Source organism: Typopeltis vanoorti, chromosome 14 (assembly GCF_054136105.1).
Source record: "Typopeltis vanoorti isolate ZY-2024b chromosome 14, IOZ_Tvanoo_1.0, whole genome shotgun sequence".
Classification (NCBI taxonomy): domain Eukaryota; kingdom Metazoa; phylum Arthropoda; class Arachnida; order Uropygi; family Thelyphonidae; genus Typopeltis; species Typopeltis vanoorti.
The window spans coordinates 64,779,614-64,798,269 of NC_143562.1; the positions used below are offsets into that span (position 1 = coordinate 64,779,614).

General features: G+C 38.7%; 1 protein-coding gene across 3 annotated transcripts in view; it reads left to right on the forward strand.

Annotated features, from left to right (window-relative positions):
* Positions 1-18,656, forward strand: part of LOC150099547 (putative G protein-coupled receptor CG31760) — a 365,151-nt gene that overhangs the window by 247,624 nt on the left and 98,871 nt on the right. The window lies entirely within an intron of this gene.

The following is an 18,656-nucleotide window of genomic DNA, read 5'->3' on the forward strand; positions in this document are numbered from 1 at the left end:
AGTAATTACAGAAAGTAGTAATGAAAATTTATAGATACTTAATGATTAAATTGTTGCTATCAACAGACTGACAATGAAAGTCCCAAAGCTCTAAGTCCAATCAAACCTTTTGTGCCTTCGACTGTTAAGGTAATACGATTCTTTATTACAATTTGGAGGTTGCCGCTAGAGGGATTCGTAGTGTGTAGTGTTCGTTGAGAGCTCCTGATAAGTGTTATTTTAAGTTATCATTGACAGATTTACTTGAATATTACGTAGTTTTGTTTGCTTTGCATATCTTAGTGTGTCTGTTTGTGTGTTTTTGGTGTTTCAATTATTAATTTGATAAAATACGATAGAAGTGAGTATGGCTTCCGTAAGAAGGAAAATGGCGGGTAGTAATAATGGTTCGCCATCTTTATTCAATAACTGTAATATAAAGTAGATTATTCAGTGTACTATCTGCGAAATGTACGCTTTGCGGAGTGCGGTTGGTGTAAATGTGTGTCGAAAAGGTAAGGAAAATGAGGAATTAAAGTGTATTTCAGGTCGTGAGTGTGATATTTTAGTCAAACTTCAGAATGAAAAAATAGTGATATGACAAGAAATGGCGAGGTTGTACCAGAGAACTGTAAGGGTGTGAATACAGAGCAAATTAATGTTTAACAGAAAATAAAAAAGATGAGATATATGCTATGAGTGAGATCGCGTTGTTGAGCGGAGCGATACAAAGAGCAAAGCGGCAGCTAGAGCATATGAACAAAAGTCTACTGACAATACCAGCCAATAATAAAAAGTATGATAGGAAAAATAAGAGTAAGAGTGTGAACTTCAACAAAATGAAGGAGAGAGTGCTGTATGGAGATTCTTTAGTATGAGGTGTGTTAGTAGAGGATTTGACAAAATCGTACCAACCTGGTGCGACCATCAAAGACGTAACTGAGTCTATTAGAGAGCAAAAGGAAAGGGTGAAAGAAATGATTGTTGTGGCAGGTACGAATGATTTGAAAGGAAATAAAATGGAAATGATAGAGGACCTGAATGAATTGTTTGAGGTAGCAAAAGAAATGAGTGAGAGAGTTAGGATGATTAGTCTTTTTCGCGGTATGACAGTGAAGTGTTTAAAATGAGAGCCATAATTGCAAATGACCATATGCGTGGGTTATGTATAACGAGTGGTGTGGAATTTGTGGACGTGTGGAGCGAGCTCGATGGGCGAAAGGATCTATATAAGATGGATGGCTTGCATTTGAATGGATTCGGTGTAAGGAAAAATGTTGTTGAATGAAGTGGATGTGCAGAATCAGGGAAACTAGATTTATTAAGGGAGGGTAGATATACAGACCTTAGGGATGCAGTTGAGTGTATGAATGAGTATAATATGCCCGAGCGAATAAGTACAACAAATAAGTATGGGGGGGGGTCTGAAATTCGTGTACACTAATGCTAGGAGTATTAGGAATAAGAAGGAAGAGTTTTGGGCCATGGTTGGCCTTCCAGACCACAGGTTATGGGTACTAGTGAATCATGGCTGACTGTAGACGATATAGCTAGTGGGATTGAATATGATGGGTATAGTGTGTTCAGGAATGACAGGGAGAATAAAATGGGGAGAGGAGTATTGTTGATGATAGCTGATGAGCTACAGCCAAGGAGAATAGAAGTTGAATTGCAGGATAGAGAAAAGAGCACATTTGAGGCCATTTGGTGTGATATTGTGGCTAGCAGAAGAAAATATACAATTGGGTGCTGCTATAGACCAGGTGATGGAAAAGATGATGAAGATAGCATGCACAAGCAAATAGAAGAAATGAGTGGAAAGAGGGTAATTATTATGGGAGATTTCAACTATGGTAACATTGATTGGAAGGAGGAGAGGACACATGAGAGGAAGGAATTGGATTTTATGCGGTTATTAAGGGATAACTATCTCCGGTGAGAGTGATCATAGAGTCTTGACTTGGGAGGTGACTAAAGGTGTGGAATTTACAATTAAGACAGGGTACATGTAGAATTATCGAGCTGGTAAGTATGACAAGCTTAGGAGTTTGATTAGTTCAGTGCCTTGTGTTTACAAGGGCTAGAAGTTGATAGTGCATGGGGGGGGCAGTTAAGAAGTGTTTGCATGAAGCAATGATTGTATACCTAGAGTCCAAATAATAAATCAAGTAGGGGTTAAATAGATTCATAACACCATTAAGCTTGAGCTGCATAAAAAGAAACAACTATGGGAGTAATTTAATGAGAAAGGTGACCAGCAGGCACATGTACGGTAGAAAGCGCAGGCCAGAACGGTAACGAGTGTGGTAAGAAAAGCAAAAAAGGATTACGAAAGAACATTGGCCATGCACGCTAAAGAGAATCCTAAAACGTTTTTTCGATGTGTTTCAAGTAAAAGAAAAAATGTATATGGCAGAATGATTTTAAAGGATGCCGATGGTAGGGAGGTAACTGAATAAGTTGATATAGTTGAGTTACTGAGTGAGCACTTTGCAAGAATATATCATCCAGATTGTGACATTGCAGAAAAGAATGAACCAATAGATTATACGGGAATTGTGGTGAATGAAGTGGAGGTGAGTAGTCTATTGCATAACCTCAATAACAATACATCTGTGGGATTTGATGGTATACCAGCTCGTGTCGTACGTGAAGCGGCAAGAATTGTCAGTACCCTTGACCATTTTGTTTAATTTGAGTCTCGGGTCTGGATTAGTTCCGAGGGGGGGGGAAGAGGGGAAAATAGTTCCACTGCATAAAGGAGGTTCCAAGACTGCTGTTGTAAATTACCGACTGATTAGCATATCAGGAATCGTTGTCAAGGTCTTGGAGAAATTAGTCAAGGAAAGAATACAGGATTGGATAGATGAAAATGGGATATTGTATGGGGGACAACATGGTTTTTGCTCACGTTTTATAACACAGTGAGGGCTGAACTGGATAAGGGTAATGGGTTTACAGTGATTCTACTGGACCTTGGCAAGGCCTTTGACAGGATAGCACATGGAACTCTAATCAGTAAACTGGAGCAGATGGGGATGGATATAGGGTTGATGAGATGAATAGGAGGGTGGTTGATGGAGAGATACTAGAGAGTGGTTTATTCAGGAGTTGAGTCCAAAAGAAGGCTTGTGACTAGTGGTGTGCCGCAGGGCTCTGTTCTTGGACCACTACTTTTCAATTTGTTCATCAATGATATAGGAAAGGATTTGAGAGGAAGTGTTCACTTGTTTGTTGATGATGCAAAGTTAGGTAAAGCAATTGTGAGTGCACAGGATGTCAAAACTTTGCAGGATGATTTGGATAGTTTGGAGGACTGGGATAGGAAAAATGGATGTCAATTTAATGTGGCAAAGTGTAAGGTTATGCACTTTGGGCTGAAAAGAATAGCAGCAGTATATCACATTGATGGAACCGTACTCCAGGAGACTGATGAGGCCAGGGATTAGGGAGTGTTGGTAGATAGGGAATTGAAGTTTAGGGGGCATATTGCAAAAGTGGCTAAATGAGCTCATCAAATCACTTGGCTTCTGAAAACTACTTTAACATGCAGAGACAAACAAGTTGTTGTTCCTCTGTATCGAGCCTTGATAAGACCCCCATCTAGACTACTGTGCCCAGTTATGGGCGCCAGGGTTTCTTCTTGATTTAGAGGATGTGGAGAGGATCCAGAGACGGGTGACCAAGATGATAGCAGGTCTGTGGAATGAACCTTATGAGAACAGGTTGAAGATTTGTGGGTTGCAAAAATTGGTCGATAGGCGGAAAAGTGGTGATATGATTGAGACATTCAAATTACTGAAGGGGTTCTATAAGATTAATCCAGAAGATATTTTTGAGCAGAGCATAGGACTGGTGGTGGGAGGACTGGGGCCATATACATGGAAGCTGGGCATGAATGTGGTTAGCATAGGTGTTAGAGCTAGGTTTTTTTACTTGGAGAGTGGTGAATGAGTGGAATAAGCTGCCAGAGTCTGTTGTGGGTTGCTACGACCGTGAATGAGTTCAAGGCGAGGTATGATAGATACTGTGTGAATGTCGAATAGTTGTTATTGACATGATGTTAGGGCCTCCCTCGATGAGTCCGTAGACTCCTTGGAGTTGCCCGAAATAATAATAATAATAATAATAATAATAATAATAATAATCTGCTGGTGACCATTGTGTAACGGTCACAATGGTCACCAGCAGATCGCAAAATTTTGCAATTAAAAACACCAGAGCACAAGAAACAACTAAATTATGTGATTAATGATCCAGGTAGTACAATTAGAGAATTCCTTCATCAAACATACAAACTAAACATACACCGCTTGGAAAGAAGTTAACTGACAACCCCATAGGCAAGAGTCATCGTGCCATGTAACTAGTCACGTGTTTGTAGCAGGTATAAATTAGAGGAATAGGATGCTCACAAGTCAGTGCAACTGTTCAGATTAAATGGCTGTGGAAAAGGAACTGACGGAGTTTGAAAGAGGCATTATTATAAGATGCCATGTTGCAAGCCTATGTGCTCAGCAAATTGTTGACAGATTGCACCACCTCAGGTCAATAATCAGTGATACCATACTCAGGTAGAAGCACAGGGTGTCAACTGCAGCTACCTGCAGTGGAATAGCCATCGTACTCACCGAACATGATCACAGGATGCTACAAAGGATAACATGTAAAAACGACCATTCATCGGCCGACAGTTGAATGCAGAGTTTCGAGCATCGACAAGAATCTGCACAAAAACATTCAGAACTGAAGTTTACAATTCGGATTTCCATTGTAGGACCACAAAATACAAACCACACACATTAGCATTTACTTGCATTTTCCCCCGAACCAACATGCAGTGTCGTCTTCAGTGGTGAAAAGAACGTGTACAGTAGGACGTGGAAACTTGGAAAGCCGTGTTGTGGAGCGACAGATCATCCCAACTATGAACTTCGGAGGTGGTGGTGTGATGATTTGATCCTGTTTTTCCTGGTTAGGCATCTGACCTCTGTTTGTGGTGCCACGAACAATGAACTTCGAGAGATGTGTGAGTATTTTGAACAATGCAATGTTTCCTACTTCGTGGCATTTCTACGGACTGACTTTCGTATCCTTCAGCAAGACAATGCACTGTGTCATAAGGCTGCTGCTGTAACTGCGTGCTTTGAGGACATGAAAATCACTACACTTCAATGCCCTCCACATAGCCCTGATCTCAACCCTAATGAACATCTGAGGGATGAACTGAAGCGTAAGGTGAGGTCAAAGGAGATCCGCTCCACAACAGTCCATGATCTCATTACGTGCCTATAGGAAGATTGGTCCAAAATGCCCATTGATCACTAGCGTACACTTATGGAAAGTATGCCGCGTAGAACTGCTGCAGTCATCACAGCGAAAGGAAGTCCTAAACCTTATTAAGAGCGGGCCATGGCTGTTCTTCAAACAGCCATGGCCTGACTTCGATGCAATTATGCATAGATATTGTAGGTTCTATTTTAGTCAGATACTTGTTTCTAGCCACATTTTCAACCTATTTTAGAATCAGTTTCTGGAAGACACGTGGGATCTTTTCATTCTGAACAGAATTTGTGATCCCATAAATCAGCAAAAACGGCATTAAGCGCGCTCGCAAACAAGTATATACAAAGTAATTACACGGGTAGAAACTTCTCCTCTTATCTGATAATGCTGTGGGAATGCACTCAAATCTGGACTACAGAAAGAAATGCAGAGTGGCGCTCTTCCTATTTCCAACAACAATACGGCTAAAGGAGTTAATAAATACAAGCTCATAAAAAGGTGGTGTCCCTTACCGACACACATCATATCCTCGACCAAGAGCATGCAAACCTCAATGTACTGGCTCGTCAACTTATTTAACCCAATAGGATGCCGCTAAAAGTAAAGGGCATCGTCTGCTTTGCAGCTTCCATCCATACCTTCTACAGAAAAACCACCACTATTCCTTCATACCTCACCTCGCTCTCTCCTTCCGGAGTTTAATATTACACTCTACATCCCTAATATAGCCACAAATGCTTGTCTCTTCTTAGCATCCCAAGCAATCATCTAATCGTATATTCATATTTTACTACGATTACTACAATTAAATCATAATACAATACTACAGCAGAGTATCTATACCCTGTTTACAGCCTATCATACCATGTCTATGATAGGCTCTAAACCTATCATACCTCAGTCCCGTAAGGGGATTAAAGGCTAGATAATCGGGAAATATCTTACCAATATGAACATATTTAACACGTTCATTGCCAATCACGCGATATCGCGCGATGCGAGTTCTCACCAAACGGCCGATCACGCGTTATCGCATTGACGTCGCTAACTAAATAAAAAAATAAAACAAATTTGGCCACCACACGAAATTCCAATTTTCAGCTTGGCAATGAACGATATCGCGCGATCACGCGATGCGAGTTCTCACCAAACGGCCGATCACGCGTTATCGCGTTGACATCGCTAACTAAATAAAAAAATAAAAAAAATTTGGCCACCACACGAAATTCCAATTTTCAGCTTGGCAATGAAAGTGTTAAGCCAATTTAGGCCTTCTATACGCGGGATAGTGATCTGCTTTCTTAAGGTATTCACAGAAGTTTGCATGGCAATAATGGAATTCGAATTAACAACCTACTGGTTGGAAAACTGGTACACTATCCACTCGATCAACTAGGTTGGCCAGAATACCTGTAATATGATTCTGGAACATGATGGAGCTGATTCTCAGAGGGTTTGAAGATTCACAGCGGATCAACGCGTATTAGGAGGGTATCTCTGATCAAATGGCTACGTAATGTGTGTGTAGTATATATATATATATATATATATATATATATATATATATATATATATATATATATATATATATATATATATATATATATATATATATATATATATATATATATAATATGTGTGTGTGTGTGTGTGTGTGTGTGTGTGTGTGTGTGTGTGTGTGTGTGTGTGTGTGTGATGCAAGTCTAGCTGATCCTACAGGTAGTGCAAGACCAAGGCAACTCGTGGTAAAGGTGGCATAAGCTCCGATCACTAATCTTAATATTTACCCTTAATGCCAACAAATCATACATCCATCCAAGGAGGGGATGTATGATGTTTTGTATTAAAGGCAAGGGGCCACTACCCAGACTGGTTTCGACCTTTATTGAGGTCTCATCAGTAGGAGCAAGGCTAGAAATACCAAGATTTAGTAATACAGAGCTAATAAGTATTTTACCAGAACAAGTTACCATAAGGTGTTTTAACCTTATTAAATAAAAATCTGGAGGAGATATAAATGTAGAAAGTATTTTACCTTGGGTATAATAAATGTTAAAAATACCAAGCAATTTTAAACCTGGTTTTACTCCATTTCCCAAGTAAGCAAACAGACAAACAAGTCAAGTTTGTGCCTGCAAGTGATGCAAGTCAGGTTTAAAATTGCTTGGTATTTTTAACATTTATTATACCCAAGGTAAAATACTTTCTACATACATACATATATATATATATATATACAGAGTGGTTAAAAATTCCATGTACAAACTTTGAGGAGAGGTAGAGAACATCAAAATGAACCATATTCACATAAGAAAGCATGACTCGAAACACCACCGAAAGGTACTAACAGGGACACAAAGATACAGAAATAACACAAGGCAGTAAGTAGTGTAAAAAAAAAACTTTATTAGTTGTAACTGGACAGTTCAATAGTAGTTGAATACATAATATGGTTTCACATCAGGTGCTCGAAGTTACGACCATCAGCAGTGATGCATGCCTAAAACCGACGACGCATTGATTGCCTTATATTTTCGAAAATTCCTGAAGTTTCCCAGATATTAGCAGCAGCGATTCTTGCCACGAGGCCCATGTCAGAGGCAACAGGCGTTTCGTACACCATGGCTTTAAGGATCACCCACAGAAAGAAATCAATGCTCGATAAATCAGGTGAGCGTGGGGGCCATGCGACGGGTTCACCACGCCCAATCCATCAAGCCCCAAAGGACCTGTTCAAATACTGACGCACAGAAATGCCAAAATGGGCTGGAGCCCCGTCGTGTTGGAACCACATCTGCCGACGCACAGTCATTGGAAGACTCACATTGTTCAGTAAATCTGGCAGAACTTCTTCCAGAAAGGTCCGATACTTCTGGGAGTCCAGTCGGGGTGGTAACATGTATGGGCCGACTAAACAGTCAGCGACGATACCTGCCCATACATTAAAGCGTCGTTGTGCAGCATATGATCGCACAATGTGTGGGTTCTCATGGGCCCACACATGAGCATTGCGGTGATTGAAGACCCCTTCGCGGGTAAATGAAACTTCATCCGTGAACAAAACATAAGTTGCAAAATCCGGGTCTACGGCACTTTTCTGCAGAAACAACTGCGTGAATTCCACACCTCGAGAATAATCTTCGACCATCAGTAACTGGACCTGTTGCAGATGAAATAGATGTAAGGACTCAGAGTGCAAAACGCGCAATACACTGGATCGAGATACTCCTACAGCAGAGGCAACAGCACGTGTGCTTGTCTCTGCTGTAGGAGTATGAAAATAAAAATTTTCATACTCCTAAATTTTATGCTCATAATGAGCATAAAAATGTCCTAGGATCCCTGAATGATCCATAGTCACACAAATTCTGATGCAAATGACAAACATTTGGTGATGGGGTACAGGTCTGTTTGGGTACCTTTCGGATATATTCGTACAGAGGCTCGTCCATTACCGTCAGCTAACCCGCAAACGAGGTGCATGGCTGTCACCTTAGCGTTCGTAAAACGACGCATGTTATTCGTACGACGTCGAAAGTTTGAATGAGGAAACCCCAATTGCTCACCTGGAGCGCTGGAGAACAGCGTCACCTATCACTTTCGGGTGGCGTTTCCGGTCATGCTTTCCTATGTGAATATGGTTGATTTTGATGTTCTCTACCTCCCCTCAAAGTTTGTACGCGGAATTTTGAACCACCCTATATATAAATTCAAGGATAGTCTGAAAAGTTCTTGGCATAACAATGAAAAAACGAATTTATAATTTCAAAATTATTTTTATTTTTCCACATAATTTCCCTTAAGACTAATACATTTATTCCAGCGATGCTCCAGCGCCATTATCCCGTTCCTGCAGTGGTTCTCAGTAAGATCTGCAAAATGCCCTATACAGTTGCAATCACCTCTTGATTCGAAGAAAAACGCTGACCAGCAAGGAAGACTTTTAGTTTTGGGAAGAGATAGAAGTCAGAGGGAACCAAATCTGGGGAATAGGGTGGATGTTACAACAATTCGTAGTGCAGATCCTTAATTTTCCCATTGCTAAAACACCTTTGTGGGCAGGTGCATTGTCCTGATGAAAGATAATTTTTTTCTTCTGCAAACCGGGTCTTTTCTCACGAATTTTTTCTTCTACTCTGGTTAAAAGATCGGAATAATATTCCCCAGTTATTGTTTTACCCTTTTCAAGATAATTAATAAAAATGCCTTTAGCATTTCAAAACACCGATGCCATGACCTTTCCTGCTGATGGAACCGACTTTGTCTTCTTTGGCGCTGAACAGCCGGCTTCTGTCTACTGTTTTGACTGCTGTTTAGATTCTGGTGTGTAATGGTGAATCCAAGTCTCATCCATAGTAATAAATGGACGCATGAAATCAGTTTTTTTCTTGTTAAACGCTCCAAGCGTTTAGAGATTTTCATGCGAGTGCGTTTTTGATCTGCTGTGAGCAAGCGCGGCACCCGTCTTACGCAAAGCTTTTTCATTTACAATTCTTCATGTAAAATATATCCTGCATGTTCTTTTTAAATGCTTATAGTCTCAGCAATTTCACGCACTCTGACTCACCGGTCATCCAATACCATATCGTGGACTTGATCAATGATTTCTGGTGTTGTTACACTTTTTGGAGGTGTTTCATATGGATCATCTTCAAGGCTGGTACGGCCACGTGTAAACTCGGCAGCCCATTTCTTAATTGTCGGAAACGAAGGAGAAGAGCGCCAATAAACTTTTATGAACTTCGAATGAATTTCTTTTGGCGTTAAAACTTCTTTTACAAAAAATTTTATAACCGCACGATACTCAATTGTATCCATTTCAAGGGATACAGACAACATTTTTGCTTCAGACAGATCTATAAAACAAACTACTTGACAGAATGACTTGCAATTTCACATGAATGCTTATGGCAGATATGTACCAACTTAGAAAAAAAATCTTGCCGATAGTGTTCCCATCTATGGTCGAGGCCGAGAACTTTTCAGACCACCCTCGTATATATATATATATATATATATATATATATATATATATATATATATATATATATATTCATTATAATGGGACAATAGATTTCTCTCTTTCACAGTAGTTTCATCATATGCCACTAGTTGTAAAAATCAATGTAAAAATCTAGTGTAAGCCTTTTCAAGACGAGTTGACCAGTGCATATGACTATGAAGTACTACTAAGTATTGATCGCCTATGATATCAGTACTTGTAACAACTTGCAGTTACATAGATTTATCTATGGAATAATCATATTTGGTTTGTTTTCGGTAGGAACAACGTAGAGATATGAGAACATCATAAAGTAGGCATTAAGTATAATCAAGTCTGTTAATTGTGTACCCTATGGCCAATTTGCTTGTTTTCTGTGATGAAGTACCTAAGCTTCTGGGAATAGAAATCCTTCCGCCTCCATATAAAGCTGAAAGGGACTTTTCTATTGATTCCTAGCATTCCACATGAATTCGAACAATCGAGGGCAAATGTCACGTCCTCAGCTAAGAGGATGCTGACTATAATGTAGAAAGATAACTCTCGTTATAATATTAAGGTATCCAGTTTCCAAAATGTACTGAGAATGCATTAATGTCGTCTCTACAAAAGGGTACAGCTAATCTAGACGACTATATAGCTTTTGGTAGCGGTAGTTATGAAAAATAAATAAATAAATAAAAATTTTAAAATGCAAGTTAAATTAAGTTATCAAAGTTAAAGAACGTCAAAGGTTATTTGTTTTAAATAATATTGTTTTATGGATAATGCTTATGTCAGTTGCTTTATTTCACTAACACGGCATTTAGTCCCATTACATTTTTCGCAGCAGTATTCCAGTGAGAGAAATAACAGGTGAACGTCTGAATGTAATAACAATAAAGCGTTAAATTCATGTAATGTAAGCTTGAATTAAATCTAATTTAATTTAAAAATCGATTAGTTAGTCGATCTCTGGCACGGGCAAGCAGGTTTTTCCTCCCGGAAACTCGGGTTTTTCGTCCTGTAAACTCAAGAAAATCGACCGTAGAACCCACAGTATTTCAGACATTAAATATATTGTGTTAGGGTTAGAGACCACGAGATGGCGGCACATTTGAGCCGTCTCTCTTCACTGAGTACCGCTTAATTAGTGATAGCCTTGGGCCATCTGTCTCTGATTGGGTACCAGTGGAGATTGAACTGCCCACTCAGTCTCCAAAAGTTAGATAGGGCTAAATGGCCTCGCCTACTCCCGTATATACGGGAATAAAAAGGCGTTAGCTGATTTTTTAGTTAGTCAGTAATTCATATATGACGTCACTGGAAGCCGTATCACAAAACCCAATGAGGTACTCCTGTACTTCATTGGGTTTTGTGAGTGAAGCTTTTGTTTTTTTATTTATTTATTGGTATGGGTTCCCCCCGTTCATCCACCGTCCCTTAGGACTGGTTGAGTCCTCCTAGTGAGTGATTAAGTATGTATTTTCTTTTATGACTGCAGATCCGTGTGTGTTCACGAATCGTTTTGCCTGTTCTGAGGGACGAAAATCCCGAGTTTCCGGGTGAAAAATCCCTCTAACTTACCTTTAGTCGAAAGAGACCACATAAAGATTCCTCACATCATGGGAATCGAACCCAGATCTTTCCAACCAAAGGACTTCGTCTATACCGACTGAGCTACGGAGGATCTAGTCTTCTGCTGGAAAAAGTGATAGCATTGCAGATGCCCTTGCCACACAGGTTCTTAAAACAATCACAAACATCATGTCCATGGAGGGATTTGAACCCGCAGCCTCTTGGCTGGAGATTGAGTATGCTAACCACTCTGCAAACCAGGACGGAAAAAAAAAGAAAAAAGTAACCCCTTCACCCGGACTTCATCAAAATTAAAATAACACTTTTTTTACTGACATTCTCCAGAAATCACACTATATTGGTCCAGGGTGACCACCCAGAAAAAATATTTCGTACTAACTTATTCAAGAAAAAGGTACTAGATCTGAAAAAAAAAGTACTAAATTTTCATTTGCTTTCGTTTCACTCTATTTAAGACATTTTACGATATTACTACCTTATTGTCATAGATGAACTCAATGTAAAACCGCTAAATTAACACATGTACAATAAATATGAAAGAAAAAAAGTCAAAACTCACCTCACTGTAGTCATCTATGAGTCCAAGAGCTGCAGTTGTCAATCATCATAACAGAAGTCCCAATTGTAACTCTAGCACTTCACATGTGTATTAATTTACCATATAATTTTTAGTCTCATTTTAGTGTTTAAATTAGTGTAACATTAAATATTCAGTTATTTATTATGCTATTTACATATATACGGGGGTTCCCACCCACAAGAAAAAAACTGGAAGTATTTATTCTTTATTTTTATCAGATTTTGCTAAATTAATTAACTCTTCAGAAACAATAAAATATGTAGCTGAAGAATGTTTCAATTTTTCTTTTGTCAAAAGGAGTCCATTCACCAAAGGAGTTTTTTTTTTTTTTTTTTGAGATTTCATTGCGAGAATCTACATCCAATATATCTTATAAAATATCTTATAAAAATATTCATTTTTTATAAGATAGTTACATTTAGAGCGTCCACACTGTATTTTCTTAGCGTTTTCAATAGAGTTGGAAGAGTACCCATAAACCACAAAAGCAGATTGTGTTCGGCATCCAAGGCCGTTACGTTGGTTTGCGACTCCTTTCCATTAAAAATTAAAGGATTCCGAAGTACAGTAACACGTTATGAATCATTTTATTATTATTATTATTATTATTATTATTATTATTATTATTATTGTTATTATTTCGGGAAACTCCAAGGAGTCGACAGACTGTCGAGGGAGGCCCTAACATCATGTCAAGAACAATTATTCGACATTCACACAGTATCTATCATACCTTGCCTTGAACTCATTCACGGTCGTAGTACCCACAACAGACTGTGGCAGCTTATTCCACTCATTCACTACTCTCCAAGTAAAAAAACCTAGCTCTAACACCCCTGCTAACCAAATTCTTGCCCAGCTTCCATGCATGGCCCCTAGTCCTCCCACCAGTACTATTTTCAAAAATATCTTCTGGAATAATCTTATAGAAACCCTTCAGTAATTTGAATGTCTCAATCATATCACCCCTCTTCCGCCTATTGACCAATTTCTGTAACCCACAAATCTTCAACCTATTCTCATAAGGTTCATTCCACAGACCTGCTATCATCTTGGTCACTCGTCTCTGAATCCTCTCCGCTTCTTCCCCATCACGAAGAAATCCTGGTACCCATAACTGGGCACAGTAGTCTAGATGGGGTCTTATCAAGGCTCGATACAGAGGAACAACAACTTGTTTGTCTCTGCATGTTAAAGTATTTTTCAGAAGCCAAGTGATTTGATGAGCTGATTTAGCCACTTTTGCAATGTGCCCCCTAAACTTCAATTCCCTATCCACCAACACTCCCAAATCCCTGGCCTCATCAATCTCCTGGAGTACGGTTCCACCAATGTAATATACTGCTGCTATTCTTTTCAGCCCAAAGTGCATAACCTTACACTTTGCCACATTAAATTGACATCCATTTTCTCTAGCCCAGTCCTCCAAACTATCCAAATCATCCTGTAAAACTTTGACATCCTGTGCACTCACAATGGCTCTACCCAACTTTGAATCATCAGCAAACAAGTGAACACTTCCTCTCAGATCCTTTCCTATATCGTTAATGAACAAATTGAAACGTAGTGGTCCAAAAACAGAAGTCGGCAGCACACCACTAGTCACAAGCCGTATTTTGGACTCCACTCGTGAATAAAACACTCTCTGGTATCTCTCCATCAACCACCCTCCTATCCATCTCACCAACCCTATATCCATTCCCATCTGCTCCAGTTTACTGATTAGATTCCACGTGGTATCCTGTCAAAGGCCTTTGCAAGGTCCAGTAGAATCACTGTAAACCCATTACCCTTATCCAGTTCAGCCGTCACTGTGTTATAAAACGTGAGCAAGTTACTGAGGCATGATCTACCCTGCACAAAACCATGTTGTGCCCCATACAATATCCCATTTTCATCTATCCAATCCTGTATTCTTTCCTTGACTAATTTCTCTAAAACCATGGCAATGATTCCTGATATGCAATTCGGGCTGTAATTTACAACAGCAGTCTTGGAACCACCTTTATGCAGTGGAACTATTTTCCCCTTTTTCCACCCCCTCGGGACTAATCCAGACCCGAGACTCAAATTAAACAAAATGGTCAAGGGTATTGACAATTCTTTAGCCGCTTCTCGTATGACACGAGCTGATATACCATCCAATCCCACAGATGTATTGACATTGAGGTTATGCAATAGACAACTCACCTCCACTTCATTCACCACAATTCCCGTATAATCTACTGGATCATTCGTTTCTGCAATGTCACCTGGATGATATATTCTTGCAAAGTGCTCCCTCAGTAACTCAACTATATCAACTGATTCAGTTACCTCCCTACCATTCTTTAAAATCATTCTGCCACATACATTTTTCCTTTTACTTGCAACATATCAAAAAAACTGTTTAGGATTCTCTTTAGCCTGCATGGCTAATGTTCTTTCGTAATCCTTTTTTGCTTTTCTTACCACACTCGTTACCCTTCTAGCCTGTGCTTTATACCGTTCATGTGCCTGCCGGTCACCTTTCTCCTTAAATTCCCTCCATAGTTGTTTCTTTTTTTGCAGCAGCTTAATGGTGTTATTCATCCATTTAACCCCTACTTGATTTATTATTCGGACTCTAGGTATACAGTCAGCCATTGCTTCATACAAACACTTCTTAACTGCCTCCCATGCACTATGAACTTCTAGTCCTTGCAGTTGTACATGGATTGGCACTGAGCCAATCAACTCCTAAGCTTATCATACTTTCCAGTCCGATAATTCCACATGTACCCTGTCTTAATTGTAAATTCGACACCTTTAGCCGCCTCCCAAGTCAAGACCCTATGATCACTCTCCCCAATTGGTGGCAATGTGGTCATATTTGTTACAGCCAAATCCCTTAGATGCAATTACTAGGTCAAGCACTCTCTGACCCCTAGTATTTTCCATTACATGCTGTCGCAGATAGTTATCCCTTAATAACCGCATAAAATCCAATTCCTTCCTCCCGTGTGTTCTCTTCTCACTCTAATCAATGCGACCATAGTTGAAATCTCCCATAATAATTACCCTCCTTTTACTCATTTCTTCTATTTGCTTGTGCATACTGTTACAACCATCTTTTCCATCTCCTGGTCTATAGCAGCACCCAATTGTATATTTTGTTCTGCTAGCCACAATCTCACACCAAATGGCCTCAAATGTGCTCTTTTCTCTATCCTGCAATTCAACTTCTATTCTCCTTGGCTGCAGCTCATCAGCTATCATCAACAATACTCCTCCCCCCATTTTATTCTCCCTGTCATTCCTGAACACACTATACCCATCACATTCAATCTCAATTATACTGCACATTAAGAGGAATGTATATTAAAATAAAGAAAAAACACAAATAGTAAAAAAAAACTTTATTACTGTTATGTAATAAGCAAACATATTACTGTTATGTAATATGAAACACGACAAGAAAAGAAGAGACTCTCAGAATAACTCAACGTGCAATGGAACGTAGGATTTGTAACATCAACAAATGGAACATGTTAGAATCACGGAACTAAGAAAGAGATCAGGCATAAAGGATATGGTAACTGCAGTATATGAAAGCAGGACGAGATGGGCAGGTCACATAGCCAGACTCAGAAGAAAAAAAAGGACATATAGAATATTCAACTGGCAACATGAATAAAGAGAAAACCAGGGAGACCACCTACAAGATGAGAAGATCCACCAGTGAAATCTATTGATATAACATGGAAGAGAGAGAGGCTCAAGATCGAGATCGTCGGAGGCATCTTTGTGACCTGCACTCATGGAGAAATCCTGAGTGAAACACAGGTCCATCAAGAAGAAAACTCAAGAAATTCCGAGAATGTTTGTTCAGTGTGCTGAGAGCAGTGATTAAAGTAAGTTGTGTTGAAGCTCCTACAATTTATTTAACTACTCAGCGATTCAGCCCCTCATTGAAATCTCTCATATTTGAAGGTGACAAATATGCACAAACAGTTCAGTGTATTATTTATTCCGTATTTTGAATGTTCGATTATATCGCCCCTAAATTGTGCCTCCTGGGTTCATTACACCATTTGCACCCCTGTATGAAAGGGACCTGTATGCATCATATGCACATAATCTTAATTCTGCCTCTTTAATTTATTTTTCTGTGACTGGTATTTGGAATTGGATTTAAACAACGACATCATACTTAGTGTGCTTCTTTTAGATTCTACATTCTGCTAGTGTTTTGGAGTGTTTGCAGCGAGTGTTTACAATTTTGCAGCGAGAGCAAGCTAAATGCTTGCCTGCAGAGTTGTGTCTACTGACACAACTCTGCAGTCTATCTAAAGTGAAACGGTGAACGGTTTTTATGTGCAGAAACGAATTTTCGAACAAAACATTTGTTGCTAGTTAACCAGTCCTATGGCACGCATCTCACTAGGCTACTAATAGTAGCGCAGTGCGGACTATTATTTCGTTTCTGTGTCGTGTTGTATAATAATTTCTTGTGGGTATAAAATAGAAATGGAATCAAAAATTAAAAAAAAGTTATCCGGTGTACAAAATCGTAAGCGTCATGCTGCGAAAGAAGCAGATGTTAAGAAACAAACTGGGGATCTTAATAAATTTGTTAATATATTAAAATATTCTGATACAGATTGTAACCAACTCGATACATCAGAAATCAGAGTTGAAGAACCGTGCATATCATCCAGTTTGCATGAAAACACTATTGCAACTATTGAACAAGATAACAAGATGCATGATTTAAGTGAAAAACAGTTAGGAGAAGATTTAGTTGTAGTTAACCACGAAACTAACACATTGTTAGTCTCTGTAAATTTAGAAGATCCAGGTGAATGGGGAAATATTGATGAAAAATTACGAGTTGTTTTAATTGAAATGGGGCCTGTTCAAAAGAAAAATATAATATATCCCAGAGATACATATGGCCGTAAATTTGGCGACACGTATTATAATAGAAACATGGAAAACGGGGAGCTCGTGCCAAGAACATGACTAATTTATTCCGAAACTTTAAATTCTGTTTTTTGCTTTTGTTGCAAACCTTTCGCACCTACCGAATCAAGTAGTCTTGTAGAAGGTTATAACGATTGGAGAAATGTCAGTACAACTTTGCATAGACATGAGACCAGTTTAACTCACATGAAAAATTTCTTAAAATGGAAGGAAGTTGATAAAAATTTAAAAAACAAAACTACTATTGATTGCCAGACTCAATGGAAAAGAAACATTGGAGGAGTGTTTTAGAACGCTTGATTGAAATTATAAAATTCCTTGGTAGCCAAAATTTAGCTTTTCGCGGATCATCTGATAAATTATATGAAAGGAATAACGGCAATTTTTTAAAATTAGTCGAACTGTTTGCGAAGTTTGATCCCGTTATGGAAAATCATGTTGAAAGGGCCCTACAACGAAACAACAGAGTACACTATTTGAGTAAAGACAGTCAAAATGAAATATTGGAAACTTTAAGTAATGCAATCAGGGATACAATTTTATTATCAATTCGAAAATCTAAATATTATTCCATAATTTTAGACTGCACACCTGATGCAAGTAAAACAGAACAAATGACCATTATTATTCGCTTTGTTTCCTGTGATAATGGAATTGTGAAGATCAGGAAACATTTTTTAGGTTTTGCAGATATATCAGATTCCAGAGGACGTGGTTTATGTGCAACAATAATGGAACAACTGAAAAAAATGGAACATTCCCATTGAAGACATGTGAGGTCAAGGGTATGACAATGGGGCAAATATGAAAGGGAAAAAATATGGACTCCAAAATTTGCTTTTGAACAAAAATCCACGAGCTTTTTACGTGCCATGTGCTGTTCATACTCTAAATTTAATCATTAACGATGCAGCCAAAGTGAATGCAGATACAATTAGATTCTTTGCAATTATTCAAGAAATATATATAATTTCTTTTCATTCTCTTACAAACGTTGGGCAATTCTTTTAAAGGATTGCCCAACGTTTGTAAGAGAATGAAATATCCTTCATGCTGAGTTCGTAAAAAATTAACATTGAAACAGTCATCAGAAATGCGATGGGAAAGTAAAATTAATGCAGTCCGCCCTCTACGATATCAGTTAGGAGAAATTTACGATGCACTTTTTGAAATTTTAAATAATGAAAATTTTAATAAAGAAACTCAGCAGAAAGCACAAACATTATGTGCTAAAATAAAGGACTACAAATTTATTTGCTTTCTTATAACTGGGAATGATTTACTTAA